This window comes from Crocodylus porosus, unplaced genomic scaffold, assembly GCF_001723895.1.
Source record: "Crocodylus porosus isolate Cpor-Errol unplaced genomic scaffold, CroPor_comp1, whole genome shotgun sequence".
In the NCBI taxonomy this organism is placed as follows: domain Eukaryota; kingdom Metazoa; phylum Chordata; order Crocodylia; family Crocodylidae; genus Crocodylus; species Crocodylus porosus.
In genome coordinates, this window is record NW_017728918.1 from 92,055,497 (window position 1) to 92,072,448 (window position 16,952).

A 16,952-nucleotide genomic window follows, 5' to 3' on the forward strand; every position below is an offset into this window, starting at 1 on the left:
TATATATAAAATCTACAGCTTCCTAAATCAATTTTCTTTTTGTAGTCTCCAAGAATGTAACAGCAGAAAATCTGGTATATTTTCTCTTCCAGTGCTGTCAATTGCAGCATGTTCCAGGTCATGTTTTTAAAACTCAAACAGATTAATTTTTTACACTGATATAAAGCATCCAATGCACAACGGGGAAATTCTGTTTTCAATCTTTTAAGATATTTGTGCACTTTTCCCAGACTAGCTCCTACAGGAGGACAAGATTATCAACATCAATCATTCTTACCCATGATACTTGACTATATTAAAGCAGTTGTTGCATCTTTCAAAGTGGTATAAAGGTCACTAGAAGACCTGAGGCACCCACCAGCTGTAGTGCTGCTTGTTGAAAGGGGAAGGGGAATGAGAGAGACAAAGAGAAAGAGTGAGCAGCTGGATGGTTGGCAAGCGGTGGGAGAAGGCAGGAATATAGTAGAAATAATAGTGAAATCTCAGCTCCCTGTCTACTTTAATATTTATCATCTCTATATTTAACAACCTAAGCTAGCCTATCACTACTCTTCCCCTGTGTATTCTCTGATTAGCTCTCTTATAGTGGGCACAATTTTTTGTTAGAGTGGAATGTTTTTGGATCAAATCTTAGCATTGACTTCTCTAGAGGAGAAGACAACCTGAGTGTTCTTTCTTTCATAATGACTCTCAATGCTTTGTCATTTTAATTTTGGGTTTGAACTGTACTTTCAGACGCTGACAGTGAAGGTACTATGCCACAAGAAATCACCACGTGTGAGGTGTAAATCTGAGGCTACATATACAAAAATCCAACAATACACAGAATAGTAAGAAACAGACAGCTTTAGCTAACCCCTAGACCCCAGGTAAGGCTGCTGGGGCCAGTATGGGTGCTGGCTCTAGCCTTCCCTTCCCCACCTGGGTCCCTTTTCCGTGTGTCAGAGTACACATGCAGGGACCTGCCTGGGGACAAAAAGCAGTGGCACAAATACGTCTTGGGGAGGCCAAGAATGAATAGATTTATCTTGAGAGGAAATGAACAGGTCCTGAATGTCATTTTAGCCAAAGGCTTAGCACACACACAAAAAAGTTTTCACTAGCATTTAAAATACTAGGCTCAGAAAAGTACTTAAACATTCATTATGAAGTAATTTTTTTCCTATGGCTTTGATTTACCCACTCTTAGCACTGGGGAAGAACATTCCAAAGATGTAGTCCAAGTAAACATTTCCAATGTCAAGCTACATTGAGTTTAACAAATAACTATGAAAAGAAATCTCTCTCTCTCGCTCTCTGAATCACTGCTTATGACAAAGCAAATACAATAAATAGTAAATAATTATAGGAAAAAAAAAGTTATATTCCATCTTTGTTCACTTAGGTAAACTGATCAGCACACAGGTCAAAGCTAAGGTAGTCATGATCTCATCTTGTATATTGAAAATAGAGTTTAAATTAAAGTTTAACATAATTTTCCTAAATAGGTTAAAGTTCACAATCCAAAAATTATTTAATCATTTTCCCATAAGAAAATATGTAATGCTTTTTGCTTCCAATCTTCATTAGCTTCAAATAGAAAATTTATTTTTTTCAGTTTAAGAACATTCCCCTATCATTCACTATCATTATAACCTGCCCACACATCATGTTGTCTTATAAAAGATAAAGACATTGACAGTGTCATTGTACTGCAAGAATTAGATCAATATTCACTTGAGAGGTCCAATAATTCTTGCAGGATTAAGTTTTAAATGACATTGCTGAATACACAGTGTATAAAATATAGATGATTTGAGTATTAATTTCTCGTTATTGTGGAAAGGATGATTAACCTGCCTGAACCTTCACATGTACTTTCAGCAATACACTGAAAATTAATAATAATTTTCATTTTTCTTTGCTCTAAAGACCAAATAAAGAAGAATGGATTACCTGAGCATACTGGCTTAGATGTCATAGGAATATTTAAAATTGTTTATATAAATGTGAAAAAAAGTTCTTTGGTGCAACCTTCAATCCTCACACAAAAACACATAAGATGGCAATTAAAAAATATATGTTCTGTTTTGAACAGTTGATAACATTGTAGTAAATAGAATCTCTTGTTTTCACAGCCCTGCTAGTAAACACTTTAAATCAGACTAGCAAAAATGTAAATCCACCTACTTGTAGCAAAAATTCTGATGCCAGCAGATTTCCTTTTGGAGCCCAGCAACATGAACTGAAAAATGGTTATCTTTTACTAGAAGCCACTTTTATGAGATACTTTTAGCCTTTTATTTTAATGTGGGAAAGGATTCATTACAAATATAGTATAAATGACCTAAGGATGATACTTTCATCCTACCTATTTCCACTCTTTGTTGCTGGCTTCTTGGGCCTTACACTTAATGAAAACTGTTATTTTAAATACGTTTGCTTATATTTAATTTTAAAACAATCATTATGTAAGGCTTCATATTACTGCTACAGCCATTTTACATTCATTTTTTATAAAAGAGATATGAAGTATATTAAAGCTTTGATCATCAAAAGGCTTAGATATAAATCTGGCCTCTTTGTTGTTTTTGGCTGGTGATTATCTACAGTAATGTGTTTATATTTGACACTATCATAATGCTCTGAGAAGCTAATCTGCAGCCCAATGACAAAAACATAATCATTGTAACTTGGTTGCTCAGTCTATACTGAATTTAGGCTCATCATTTTTGGTAGGCTTCTTTCTGGTCTGACAGACATTTCTTTTTTCCTTCTCTCAAATTTCTTCTTTCCTTTAGTAACTGTGTGAAACATTTTTAGGTAACTTCTCCTTATATTTATGTTATTAGGTTCTCCAATTTCAGGCCTCTCTAATTTCATATGGAATAATACAGTAAATCCTAACATCGTTTTTGCTTTATTATTGTAAATTGAGTATTTATTATATTTTTTGGTTTTGTTTCATTAGGAGGATTCTTTTATTACTTTATTGGACATGGGATATAATCCAACTGCAACGGATATCTGTTGCAAAATTAGGGCCATAGGAAATTAGGACTGGAATAGACTTCCTAGATCACTGAGTCTGATCCTCTGCAATCACGGAACAAACATTTATCTAAAAGGTTCTGCAAGAATTTCAATGTCCAATCCAGCTCCTGCCACCCTAGCTAGACAACATTCCCTAACAACTATTGGAAAAAAGTAAGAAAATCTGCAAAGTATTGAAACAGAAAAGTACAATATGCCACAGTTGAGAAGAGGAGAAACAAGAGTATCACCAAGCACGTACGATGCCGATGTGGTGACAGGCAATCAGTTCAGTAAAATAAACTCAGATAATTGTAGAAAGTGGATAACATCCCATTGTACAGAAGGCAAAATGAATACACAAATAAATAAATAAATGTTCTTTGCCAGTCAGACATGGGAGAAATTTCTTCCTGATCTCAACTTGACTTTATCAGGGTTAGCTTCAATGAAAGTTCAATTATATCTACGTCAAATTACTAAGGATATTTCAAAGCCAGTGTGAGTATGTCTATGCAATGAGGAATGACAGAAATGAAAACTATTTTGCTATGAGCTTAATTTTAAAAAGATTTACCAGTTTTACAGTGGCAAGGTCCAGGTCCAAGTTAGGAGTGTGGTATAAGAACTGAAAGAGAATAGTAAGTAAGCAAGAATTTAGCAAAACTCTCCTGAAAAAGTAATCAGTATATAAATAAGAGCATATGATGTTCCCTTGACAATAACAACTCAAAACACGTTCTAACATCACCTGCTTCAGGTCTGTTTTAGCAGATTTAAAATGTGTAAAAGCTACTTCCAGGGAAAAAAAACCACACTTAGGTTACAATTTTTAATTGTCTTTGTCATCTTCAGCACATTGAAATGCAGTTAACAGCAGCAAGTGTTCATGATAGATAAGGGAATTGTTGCTACTCATATAATTAGCTCTTTCCATAGCTGAATTTAGCAGTTAGATGGAGCCAACCATATCATGATATTATTAGGCTAGTTAGCACATTGGACAAGAATCCATTCCCAGTGATCAGAGATGAAGTTCTGTTATTTCTTTTGTCCAACCCCAAAGCACAAGGAAACATTTTTTTTTAAATAACTTGCTTTCAGAATCTTTTTGCAGTGCTGAGGTTTTTAATATTTCCCATGTGATATGTTTTCCATGTAAAATAACAAGCAAATGGTGCACAGAAGACCAAGAAAAGTGGAAACAAATATCAGAAACTAGTAGTGTGGCTCCCTCAATGTTATGGTATTAGTTTTAATTACTTATTATTTTTGGTTTGGAATATTTAGTATTCAATTGCCATCCTTTAGATACAGGTATAATCTGGTGGCGTGGACTCAGGAAAGGCAGTCAGGACTGCCTACGTTCTATTTCTGGTTCTATTGGTTAGAGACCTTGTCAGGGTAAGCTGCTTTGTTTTTCTCTCTACTACGCACCTTGCCTCTCCTAGCAGTACCCCTCATTTTTCCTGCCCTTTCCCTCATCTTTCGATTTTAATCATTGCTTTCTGTTTAGAAGTTCTGCTTCCTAGCCACTTCATAGGATCTGATGAAGAAAGCTGCTGCTTATCAAGGCGTATACATCTCTGTTTTAGTGAGTCTAGGTGGCAAATCTATCCTACCTTCCACCTGACTTCAGATTAACAGGGCAAACTACCACTATCTAACACTGAAGCCATCACTTTTCAAAGGTGTCAATGCATTTGGAATGTTACTTTTTTGTCCCCCCAACCTGAGACTCACAGAAACTGGCATTTAGAAGTGTTCAGTGTTACGTTTCATGTTGACAGCTACATCACATGCCATTTTATGTATATTTTAACAGTCTTAAGAAACAGGAACACATGTGACATGTCATGTCTCAACATGTCAGCTAATAGCTATTTACAGTAGTGGATCCAGGAATGGGACAAAGAGAGTGTAGCCACCCCTATTAGACTGTGCTGTACATGTGTGTTAGGCTCTGAGCTCACTATCTGGTCACCATGAACTCCTACTAGAGCTCTGTGTGAGCCGTGAGCTCTGAGTCAACCAGCTGGTGGGAGAGTCTGGCCAGAGCTGCTGCTATTTGCGTGCTTCCTGCTGAATTGGAAAACAGGGGAAAGGAGGGAGTGAGTGAGGGCAATGTGGCTCAAATCCCTGGGTTCCAGAGCTGTGCAACAGCAGCCGCTCCAGTCAGACCCTATGCTGAGATCTCATCTATACAGAGCCAAAAGGGGTGTGAGACCATGTCTCTGTACCCCCTTGGATCAGCTCCTGCCTATTTACAGGAAACACGGAGCTTTGAGTTTTCACAATAGCTGGAATCAATAGTAGTTGCAGGTGCTCAGCCTTTCTGAAAAGCAGTCCCAGGGTTTCTGCCATTGGATGCAAAGCTTGAGACATCCCTAATTAGTTTTGCATAATTTGAAATACACCTCCTTCTCAATTTCCTCTTCTGTAAATTATGTATTACAATAATGCTCATATGCCTGTAGCATGCAAGTTCCATGGGGATTAGCATTTGGAAGATGCTAATGAGTGGTAACATATTCCTTCAAGAAAAAATTTTTTTTTGATGTAATCTGTGTTTTATATACCAATATATGTCCATATAACTCTAAGTTAACCCTCAATGGCTGTGTTTTAGGACTAAAGTGCTTTAAGTTAATTTTGTATGTCTGTGCCACATTCCATCAGGTGCTAATCTAGATTGCATTTGCCAGTATCCCAGGGGCCCCTTTCAGGGTGGCTTGCTTACCTCAGGCAGAGCTCATCTGTTCTGCACAAGAGGCAGGCTGGCAGTCACAAAACTGGGACAGTGACAGCATCTGATCCAGACCCATGTTCTCCCTCCAGCTGCAATGGTCCAGAAAGTATGCAAGAGGCAAGGCTTACTTAGGTCTGGCAGATTTCAATGTCCTACTTTATCCCAACTGCATAGTTGGTCCAATTAAAGTTATCACTCAAGATATCCTTGCTTCTTGCATAATTTCTGGACCATCACAGCTGCAATGCCACAACATGGAAGATATTGAAATCTGTGAGCTGTGCTGGGAACTGTGGCAGGGGGGATTGGTAGAAATGAAGTCCCCCTGCCAGGTGGGCCTGGCCCAGCCCCAGCCAAGGCCTGAGATGGGAAGATGTTGGAGGGGAAACCTGACTGGGGGGGGGGCTCCTTTTCCACCTCCCCCCACCAGAGTTCCCAGAGCAGTGAAAAGTGGTCCTGCCCCATGCAGTTGCTCCTAACTGCAGCTAGGGGAAAAGACCGCACCTGCCAGATGGGCTTCCCCCCAGCTCCCCAGCTCAAGTCTTGGGGGGGAGGGGCAGGCCCTATTGTAGCCTCTAAAGGGGCTCCTTTTCCACCCCTCCCCCAGAATTCCTGGTGCAACAAAAGGTGAATGGAGCCCTATGCTGCTGCTCTGGCTGGCTCTGTGCGGGTAGTGGGGCTCGGAGGGTGCGTGTGTGTGTGTGTATGTGTGTGTGTCCGTGTCCAGCCTGGCCCCAAATGATCCTGCCCTGCATCCTTTCCCTTCTCTCCCATCCCCTCCCCATCCCACCAGGAAGGACAAGTGCTTCCAGCCCTCCATCATGGCTCTAGGGAGTCTGCTCTTCCAGCACTTGGATGACATATTCCCCTGCCTGGATCTTAGTCTGCTGGTCCCTTCCAGCCCTGCGTCTCATAAATTCCCCGATTCCTGTCACTGACAAAGCAGCAGGGGAGGAAGCTCCACCACGTCAGGCAGTCAATCAGGGATGGCTTGCCCACTTGGCTGTGCTTGGGAGTTTCTGACAGCCTAGGGAGTCCACAGGGAATGCTGGGAGGTATGTGAGAGCTCCCCCTACCTACTGGCCTCAGCCAGTGTGAGCCCCCCATGCCACATGGTAAACGTTTGTTCAGTTCAAACTCACTCTAACTTACACCGCTAAGTAAAGAATGATTGCTCAAGCACTTCCACCGTGGGCTTTTTTTGAATGTCTGTACTTCGCCTATGAGACAAATGTAAGGTCATCACAGCAGATCTGATTTATATGAGGGTTGAAATGAGGCTACCATCTTGCTGCAGATGCTGGCAAGGGTCTGGGAATGCTATACAGCTTTAGCTCTTGGCTTGTAAATTGGTGAAGCATTCATCAGTGATCTTTGCCAGCTGACCAGCACTGAATAGCAAGTGTCACAGAAATAGCTCAGCTGGAAGAGACTCAGAGGGACATGATTTTCTATCCTCTATGCTTCTCATTATATCCTCTCTCCTCCATATCTGTCTTTGGAATCTAAACTTTTTGGGATAGAAGCTAAGTTTATTTTTCTGCCTTGTAAAGTGCCAAGCACACTATTAGTACTGAACAAATAGTGAATAACAAAGTGCAGGAAGGATTACATTATACATTATGCTTTTCACAATGGTACAAATCTGAGCCATCCTTCCTTCATGCCTAGAGTTGGGGTTCCATGATCCAAACTAGTCAACCCAAGCCTGTTGTACATTAGCCTAAGGGAGATTTAAAACAAAAATGGTGGAGAAGCAGGGTGCAATAGAATCTGGTACTGAACAGCCAGAAAAAATATATGTGGAAAAAAAATTCCTTCGTTTGATAGCATGTAAGAAATGAGTTTGACAATTCGTACAACATACATGGAAGGAAAGAGATGGAGAAAATACCCTCTAATCTCCCTCTTTCATAACCTACTTGGCAATAAATCCTCACTTCCAGGATTTGCTTGATTCCACTCTGAAGTGGAATGCTAGCACACATGGATCTGTATAAAAGTTCAGAAAATGAATATATTATTCATTTTTAAGAAAGAGTTTACTAATTTTATGCAACTTTTCAAGGTAAAAAGCCATTAACTTTAAGCCCTTTGTTAAGCCCCTATTTAGAAAATGTTACAGGAGCACATTTCTTGGAGTCATGATTAAGAGAAAAGAAGCCTACACAGAAGACCTTATCCATCCCAGAAGAAGAGCAAGAATAACGTAAAATGGTTTTCCTCTGACTAACATGAATTATCTAACACAATAGTAACTGTGATTAAGGATTAACATTGGCCCTGTAGAGTGATAATATTTAAAGTAAATTCTTTCCTTTTGTATCTTTAATCTCCTATCTTCATTGTTCTTTCATCTTTTGGCTAATCCAATGCTTGTCATTTTAAAAAAAATTGAAATAACAAAGTGCAGGAAATAACAAAATGCTAGGAAAGCTTATGGAGCTATATCATTTCACTTTCACTGCTGTCCCGGGGCTATATTGTAAGACAGAGGCAGAAAATAGTTTCAAGGACAACATAATGATGGAGATAGAATAAATTAAAGGGAAGTATAAACTACTTTATTCCAGAAAAAAATTTCTCTTGCTTTAAAATAGTCTGATCTACAAGAAAAGTTTTAGAGGTCAAAAATACCTCCAGAAAATAAGTGACCATTTAAAAAGAAGCTATGATTTAACTGAAGGCAATCTGTGTTTTGTGGGACTGCTGTCTAGTATGAATCTGTACATTATAAAATAATTTGAGAATACCTATTACAGTTACCAGTATTTTGCTCAGGCTATCAAGACCTGTTTGCTAATCAGGTGGAACTACTAAGGATTAGCTAAAAACCATTGTTTTTGTTTTGAATGCTGACATACAGGAAATAATCTCTTCTGCAGTTCTGTTTATTAAGAATGCAGCTATTTTCCTGTATGACAAAAGAGTTGGAGGACATTATCCCTCTAGCTTATTAACCAAAAAGTACCTAAATAGATTATATTAGCTAAGAAATCACTTCTTTGTACTGAGTTCATTGGACAATTGAAGCTGGATTTTCCATGTAACAAGTCATATAGCTGAGAAGAATGTGAGGGGAGTTGTTGGATGGGTAATTATTTTGTTCTCTGAAAGAAAAGGCAGTTGAACATGTCAGATGGTCAGTTATTAGACTACATTGTTTGTATTTAAATGGTGGGATTATATCCTGGTGAGAGATAACTTAAAAGTTATCCTTAGGTGTTTTTATATGTTCAATTAATGTGTCTAAATTTTCTGTGTAGAAAATTCATGCACATTAAACTGTGCCTGGGCATATATCTGAATGTACAGCCATTGGGACCAAATTTGTTCCCCACAGGAGCAGTTCCATCCTGGGCTGCTCCTGCCCTGTGCTGCCCCTCTGCAGCAGTCAGGGGGAGCTCCAGGCTCCACCAGGTACCAGCCCTAGGCTACCAGGGGGCATGGGAGCTGGTCCTGATCTCTGCACAGTTGGGAGGCAGCTTCCTCCAGAGCCGAGACAACTCCCTCTGCCCCATGGAGATCAGGGCTTAGCCAGGCATTAGTTGTGGCCCTCTGCTGCCTGGGTTGACCAGGACCAATTTGCTCCCAGCTAGGGTCTACACATGTGCTTTGGCACAGTAGTTAATGTACTTTTTTTTTAGTACTTGTATGTATTGGTACTAGCAAATGGTGCGTTAGATTAATTTAATGCACAGTAATTGCTATACATGTGTAGATGGTGATGCTTAATGCATGTTACATTAGTCAAATGTGCAGTAAAGCATCTCATGTAGACACAGTCCCTGTGAATAAAGCAACTCAATTTCCTCCTCCACTTCCATTTAGTACCTCCATATCCTATACAGGTATATACCATTAGAGATATCCTTCCTAAGCACGTAACGTTTGGAGGCACAAAGTTTGACCCTCAAGGGCCTCGTGAGGCTCCTATGGATATTATGCCTGCCATAATATTTGTAGGAGTCTCCTAAGAACATAAGTAAATACCGTTAACTGGTTCACACCATAGGTCATCTAACCCAGTATCCCACCTCACACAGTGGCTGTGTGGATGGTGAGGGGAAGGGTGCATCAGCACAATCTTCCACCCTCCTGCTGCTCTCCCACTGCAGTTTCCAGCATTCATGTATGCCATCTCTTGGTTCCATCTCTTTGCCATCTCAAGCTATTCCCTACCTGTGTCATACCAAGGTGTGACTGGCTGAGTACAGAGTGAATCAGGGGTTGAGGAAGCAATCAAAGTCAGAATGGATGAACAGAATTAGAGGACAAACCAGTTTAAGAAGCCAGGAGATCAAGCTGAGTGTGGGGTCTAGGAGTGAGCAGAATATCTAGAAACTGGGAGATCACACAGAGATCAGTTTGCTGTTCTTGTATGAAGCACAACTGTAATTTTCATTATCAGTACAGATTATAGGATTGGCAGTTGAACCAAGCTAGCCAATAGGAAATGTGGAGAGGGGAACTTGGACTTTGCCTTTTAATAGTAGTCAGATGCCTACCTCCATTTATATTAGACCATAAGAAAAGCCTTTTTCTGGGTCCGACCATGGGACTATCTATTCCAGTGCTAGACACGGGACCCAAACCAATTTGAAGGGATCAGAACATGGATGGTCATGCATATTAAAAGGGAGTATGACTGTAGACTAATAGTTGTAGCACTCAGGCAGGCAGAAAGAGAGAAATGACTTGGGTTCTGGTCCCTGCTCTGCAGGGGTGCATCCAGACGAGCATGCATGTGCAGTTTGTGAAGCCTCAAAGCTGTTCGAGGCACTGCAAACCACATGCAGTGCATATGCGCCCATTTGCCATGCTGCTGATTTGCAGCTTGCGAGGATGCATGGGACTGGTGTGAGGAGGCATGGGACTGGGCAAACTGGAAGTTCAGGGTGTAGCTCATGGCCGTGGAGCAGGAGCATGTGGAGGCCCTGTGGGAGCAGGGTGCAATTGTGGCCAGGGCAGCACAGGCCACAGAGGATCACTGCCAGGTGCTTGATGCTGTCCTGGCCCTAGTGGTTGCCTTTGTGCCACGCACTGCACTGCACCTGACCCCTGGCAGCCACCCTCTTCCCAGCAGCAAGCCCCCTGTGGGCCTGGGTGGATGTCTAGTGTAACCTCCACCAGCCAGAACCCGCTTCCCTGGCCCCTGCCCCAGTTCTCCCACTACCCAGACTCCCACATGGGCCAGCCCTGCTGTCCTTCCTGGCTCCACATGGATGTGGAGCTGGAGCTGCCTGCGTCAGGGTCAGGACCACGTGCCAGCCGTGCTGGCCCTAGCCACCAGCTGTTGGAGGGGAAGACACCTATGCCTGGGGACCAGTGGCTGCCGTCACCCCTGGCTGAGCCCTGCACCTGCTGGCCTCACTTCAGCATGTGCACCTGTGGAGAATGGCCAGAGGCTGGGGTGCTGGCCACCTGACCCTAGGCTCCAACCTCTAGGTCAGGGGCAGGCAATTATTTCGGGCAGAGGGCAAGCCATCAAGGGCCTCATGATAGGCATCCAGGAGCAGATAAATATTAATTTTCTAAATTGTTTAGGGGCCTTGAAGGCCAACTAGAATGGTCTGGCAGGCTACATCTGGCCCACGGGCCACATTTTGTCCACCCCTGCTCTAGGTGCTCACGTTCCACAGTCATCCATCCCAGGAGGGTACACACACAAACCACATTGTAAATAGTTTTCATGGAGAAGAGACTGTTTTATTGTTGGTGGGTGGAGTGGGTGATGGAGGGGCTCTGTTGTTGGTGAAGGAGTGATGTTGGGCTCTGTTGTTGGGGAGGGTGGAGGTGGGGGGTCTGTTTGTTGTGATGGCAATAAAGTGTTTTTCTGAGATCTGCAGTGAGAGTGGTGCTGGCTATAGGCAGTGAGGCAGGGGTCCATCAGCAGCTATCCAGGGGGGCTACAGTGCAGGAAGCAGTGGTTGGTTGGCACTTCTTGCACCTGATGCACTGGTCCCCACTAGCAGGTCTGCGGCTCATCTGGGGCCTGGGTGGTGGGGGGCCCACCGCTGTCATGGGGCTGCCTTTTCAAGATGTTTTCTGGCCCCAGCCAGCTGCTGCCTCCAGTTCCCCCCTAGCGGTGGTAGGGGCCCATTGCAGGGCCCTAGGAAGTGGGAGCAGTTTGCTGCCATGAGCATCAGATCTGCTCCCACTTTCCTGCTCATGTAGCTGCCTGCCCAGGAGCATTTACTCATGAGTAGTTTACTCATAAGTAAACTGCTCCTGCATCAAATGCACATGTAGACATACCCACTGTCATTCCATTAAAACTGTATCCAGGGATTCTGCTGTATTTTGAGGCTGTAACCTCCTGTTTGTTTCTCGTGGAATGTATCCATTATATTTATTTCAACATCTATCATGATATAAAAAAATGCTTTTTTTGTAGAACTTATGCAAATGCTTTTCAATGTGTTTTTGGAAATTAACTGCATCTAAGACTGTTGGTTTTCTGGATATCATGTGATGAGGATTGCCCCCACTTTTCAATTAATATGCACCCTTATCATTATTACTATGCTTACAGTCTCAGCTTCTTGTTAACTTGGATCACAGTGAAATTGATCTAGTGCAGGTCACACAAGAACCAAAACACCTTCCCAAAGATATTTTTGGTTTTATTTCATTTTACCCCAGGGAAGTCCTCCTTACTGTTACACACACATTCTCTCAATCCACAAATGCTTGAAATCTGGAGGCAGCTTTCAACTTTTTCACTTACTTTTCTTTGTTTTACATTAATAATAATTTCCAGTTTGTATGCTTTTAAGGTTGAATGACATATCAGTAGCAACACAAAAAAGAACATAATATTTTTCTCTTCCACCACGTGTATCCACAACTTTGACTTTTAGCACCATGCATGTCTTAGGCTAAGTACAACTGAACTGACATGTCTATGATATTCAGGAGATGGGGACATAAAATAGCATTTTTAGCACTGCATCCTGTTAAATCTTTAAGTACTTTTGCTTATTGGTGGGAATTTGTGAAAAAGAAGAGAAGCTGAGGTAGAGGCCCTTTTTGATTAGTGAGGAAGTAAAAAGTCAACCCATGGGTCACATCCAGATGAGGGTGGCCGTGTAATATGTGGTGCCACAGGCATGTCTGCAGCACCACATATCACACATTCAGCTGTTCTTCACATTGCAAGGTAGCAGCATGGGGGTGGGGGGAGATCCCAGGGTCAAAAAACCCACACATGTGGGGGCAGCATGCACCGCCCAAAACTGAAGCCTGGCTGCCCAGAGCTAAACTCTGGCTGTCAGCCAGGGTCCGAGTGGCAGGCTCACCACTGCTGAAGCCCCAGGAGGCCCCTAGAGCCCCAGGTAAGGCTGTGGGGGCAGGCCCTGTGTTGGCCCCAGCTTCCCCTCCCCAACCTGGGGTAACCTGCCACATATCAGAGGCTACCGAAGACAAGCAGCAGCATGGCATAAGGGCTCTCCGGAGATGAGAAGCAGCAGCACAAGGTGTGCCACTGCTTCTTTTTCCCAAGGAAACAAACATCCGCACTCATGTAGACATGGCCATGGATTGGCAAAATAGATGGCTGCCTTACAACTGATTTCCTCTGGAAGGATGAAAAAATTGAGTTGTCGTATTGCTTACATCTGAGTTGTCTTATTGCTAAGATTAAAACCTTGAACATTCAGTGCAGAAAACATTTCTCTTAGATCAAAGGGAGAGGAGAGAACGTTATCTAAAAAGAATAGTGAACTCAGTACCTCCCACATATAGCCGCATACATGCCTTAATCCATTATTCATCCACCCCTATTTGTACAACAGGCTATTTAATTCAAAAATACACTTCAAGGCATTTCACAGAGTTATTACTTTGTAAAATTATTACGTGGTTGTATAACAGTTTAAACAAGACTATGTCAGTAACAACATGCTACTTATTATATACCTAGCTTATTTTTGTTAATTGACTGGTTGTATTGGGGAAAAATACATTAAAACTATGGAAGCACGTGTTTGCTATACAGAAAAACCTTTTTTAACCTAATGTGCATATGATAAATTCTAATCCATCTCTGCAGAAATATGTGCTAAAAGAAAACATAGTCAACTTAAAAAAAAGAAGAAAAAAATATTCTTATATGAACAGGGGATTTTGTTCATATCTATCTATCTGTCTATCCATCTATTTATTCATCCATCCATCCATCCATCCAGATAGTCAAAAGCACAAAGACACTCAACTATGTTTTTAAAATAAAAAAGATACGGTGTTGCTCCAACTTGCCTTTGGACCTATTAGTTCAGGGTATTTAAAACTTCAGCTTTTTCTTCCAAATACAGAGCTATTTCTTAGGAGAGCATAGAAAGATGGACAAATGGACAGGGTTTGTTTATATGTATTAATGTATCTTGAGAAAATAAATAATTATAACTGGCAATAAAGTAAAAGGCAAATTTCCAAAATATAAATCAACTGTACATTTTACTAGATCATCAGCTCAATTCATATTGAGAAAATGGGCCAAGCTGCCTGGAATCTTGCATGTGAAATATAGCTTGTTAGTAACCATATCAATTTTCTAATCACCACTACTTAAGGCTGACAGAATAATGATAAACAAGGCAAGGAACATGGCAAACAGTGAAAAGCACTCTGGAATATTGAGGAAGGAAGTACTCTCTGAGAGAATGAAAAAGGCAGAACTTCTCCATGCAGCCTCTCACTCGCATTCTGCAAGAGTGACAAGGATATTCAAGAGTCATTTTTTACAAGTTATAAAGGGTGACTCATTTGGAATCTTATTTTCTTTAGTCATATTGGAGACTTTTACAAGTACAAGAGAAAAAGATAAAATCAAGCGATGAGGCATGGTTGATAGACTGTTCTCTGTACCTCTAAAGAGCAAAGTTTCCTAAACCAATATACATTTACAAATAAAAGGAAAGAAAAGGACTGTATAACAAAGCCTGTATAAAAAACATAAGATTGCAAAATACAAAGTTCAGGAAGGTTAGAAAATGGCAGAATTAATACGGTCTGTGAAATCCTTAATTTGCTCCCCACTACTTGTGTTATGGTATAGTTTTAATTACACAATTACACACCATTTTTCCACAAGTCTACCGACCCACTTTACATGTATGTGCACACTTTGTTCAATGTTACTTTTTTGGCTACATCTCGCATTGTGCAGCTGTGGATATTATTTTCTGCACACTATCTAAATCCAGTTCTAATGGCAGAATTATTAATTTCTTCTTCTAGCTGAGGTTCTGCCTTTGTACTATGTTAATTCTTTACAAATATGAATTAATCTGTCCAATACCCCTTGAAATAGGGACATTGTTAACCCAATTTTAAGAATGGGGAACTAAATAACAGAGATTAAAGCCAAAATTGTCAAAGTGTCAGCTAATTTTGGGTATTCAATTTGAGAAGCCTTTGACCTCATTTTTCACAGTACTTAGCACTTTATAGTACTTGATATGTTCACAGCCAAGGTCTCATTGACTTCAGTTGGAGCTCTGAGTACTCAGCAATTCTGCAGATCAGAGTGCAGGTGCTTCAGTTACCCAGAAAATGCAGAACACTTACTAAGTGACAACCTAAGAGAGGTTTGTTTTATGTGACTTACCCCTCATCATGCAGGAGCTCTGTGGCAGAGAGACAAAATAGGATTCAGTTTTACAAAGCATCCTTCGCTTGTCTTAACTTTCTCTTCTTGGAGCTCCCTCCCTCATTCAACCTATGATGCCAAGAGGGAGTCTGTAGAGTCACAGCAGAGTGCCTGTAGGTTCATTTTCAGAATAATATGTATTCCGGGCACGGAATAGGAGCAAAGTGTCATGGAATAAAATAGCACGCAATCATGTAACTAATGACTATACCATAGCAGTGGTGGGAGGCAGGGGTGTCTGACACACCTGCTATAAAGCATTTATACAAAGTCAGACAGGCTACCTTATTTCTGGCATTTTCTAAGCCTTGAGTGCTTGACTTTGTACACTTAATTTTCCTTTAAAATGGCTTTTTATAATGTATTTTTCCAAGGTTTTAAAAAAGGAAAAACAAAACAAAACAAAACAAAATTGCATCACATACAACCACACTGACCACTCATATTGTTCTTCAGCTTGGGACTTTAAAATGCACAGGACAGTCCTCTATTTAAACTAATAGAGTAATTTATAGTAGTAGAGGGCTGTTATCTTTCTAAATGTTCCACAAGAATAATATGAGACCTTTTGTCAATTGGACTCCCAGTATTTACTAAGCAGGAAAAGAGACAGACTGAGAATGATGGGTTAATTCTAGGTTCTGTATCAAAGTGTGCCAAGGACTGTACTGTTCCTGAATCCTATCTTCTGCTCCTATGCCTGTCACCCAACTTCATTATGTCCTTCATCTACTTATTAGATTGATATGCTTCCCTTTCCCCTCCCCCACCACACCCAAAAAAACCCTCAAATCAAAAAGGCTCAGGTTGGCTTACAGTAAAAAAATAATAAAAAAAAAAATATGAAAGCAAATAATAAGATACACCGTATAACACAAAGTTCCCAAACAATACCCCTACTTAACCCTTTTTTGCTAAATGTCTGACCACTGCAAGAAGTCTTACAGTGCTTCTGGAAAGTGTCCAGTCTTGGTATCTTGTGGTTCAGGAAGACCACAAGAAGGAAGGAGTTCCAGAGCTGAGGAGTTATCACTGGGAATGATCTTCTACATGGTTTGCCAAGTGAATTTGATGCATTGACAGTACTTGCAGGAGGTTGCTCTTGACTGACATTAGGACTGAGGTAGGACATATGGGAAAAGGCAGTCCCTTAGATACAAAGGCCCAGCCCAGCTTCTCTTTAAGCTATACTGCCTCCCACCTCCTACCTACCTTTCCAAATCCAAATGCTGACCTGTTCTTCCTGGCCCTCTTCCCCACTCCTATCCATCCTCCTCTAACTTTCATCTCTGAGCTTGCCTGTCTCCTCCTCTTCCTAGCTTCAGGAACATCTGTTAAATACTTCTAAACTCTCACCTAGTAAAATAATGAAATAGATACTATGAAAGGAAACAGAAACAAAACCCCCAAGCCAAAAAAATAAACCCAGTAAACAGGTGTCAATTCATACCAACCCTCGTATAGTCAATTCCTATTTTTCCTTAGGACTTTACAGTTAAAAACACATATTAATATTACATCTTTACCATACAAAAATAG

General features: G+C 41.0%; 1 protein-coding gene across 2 annotated transcripts in view; it reads right to left on the minus strand.

Annotated features, from left to right (window-relative positions):
• Positions 1-16,952, minus strand: part of HS3ST5 (heparan sulfate-glucosamine 3-sulfotransferase 5) — a 149,215-nt gene that overhangs the window by 97,010 nt on the left and 35,253 nt on the right. Inside the window, exon 1 of one of the 2 annotated variants that reach the window (XM_019537938.1) lies at positions 3,590-3,660. The exons of the other annotated variant lie outside the window; for it this stretch is intronic. The gene's annotated coding sequence lies outside the window, so the exon portion shown is untranslated. Of the gene's footprint in view, positions 1-3,589; positions 3,661-16,952 lie in introns of those variants that run through there. 2 annotated transcript variants of the gene reach the window in all.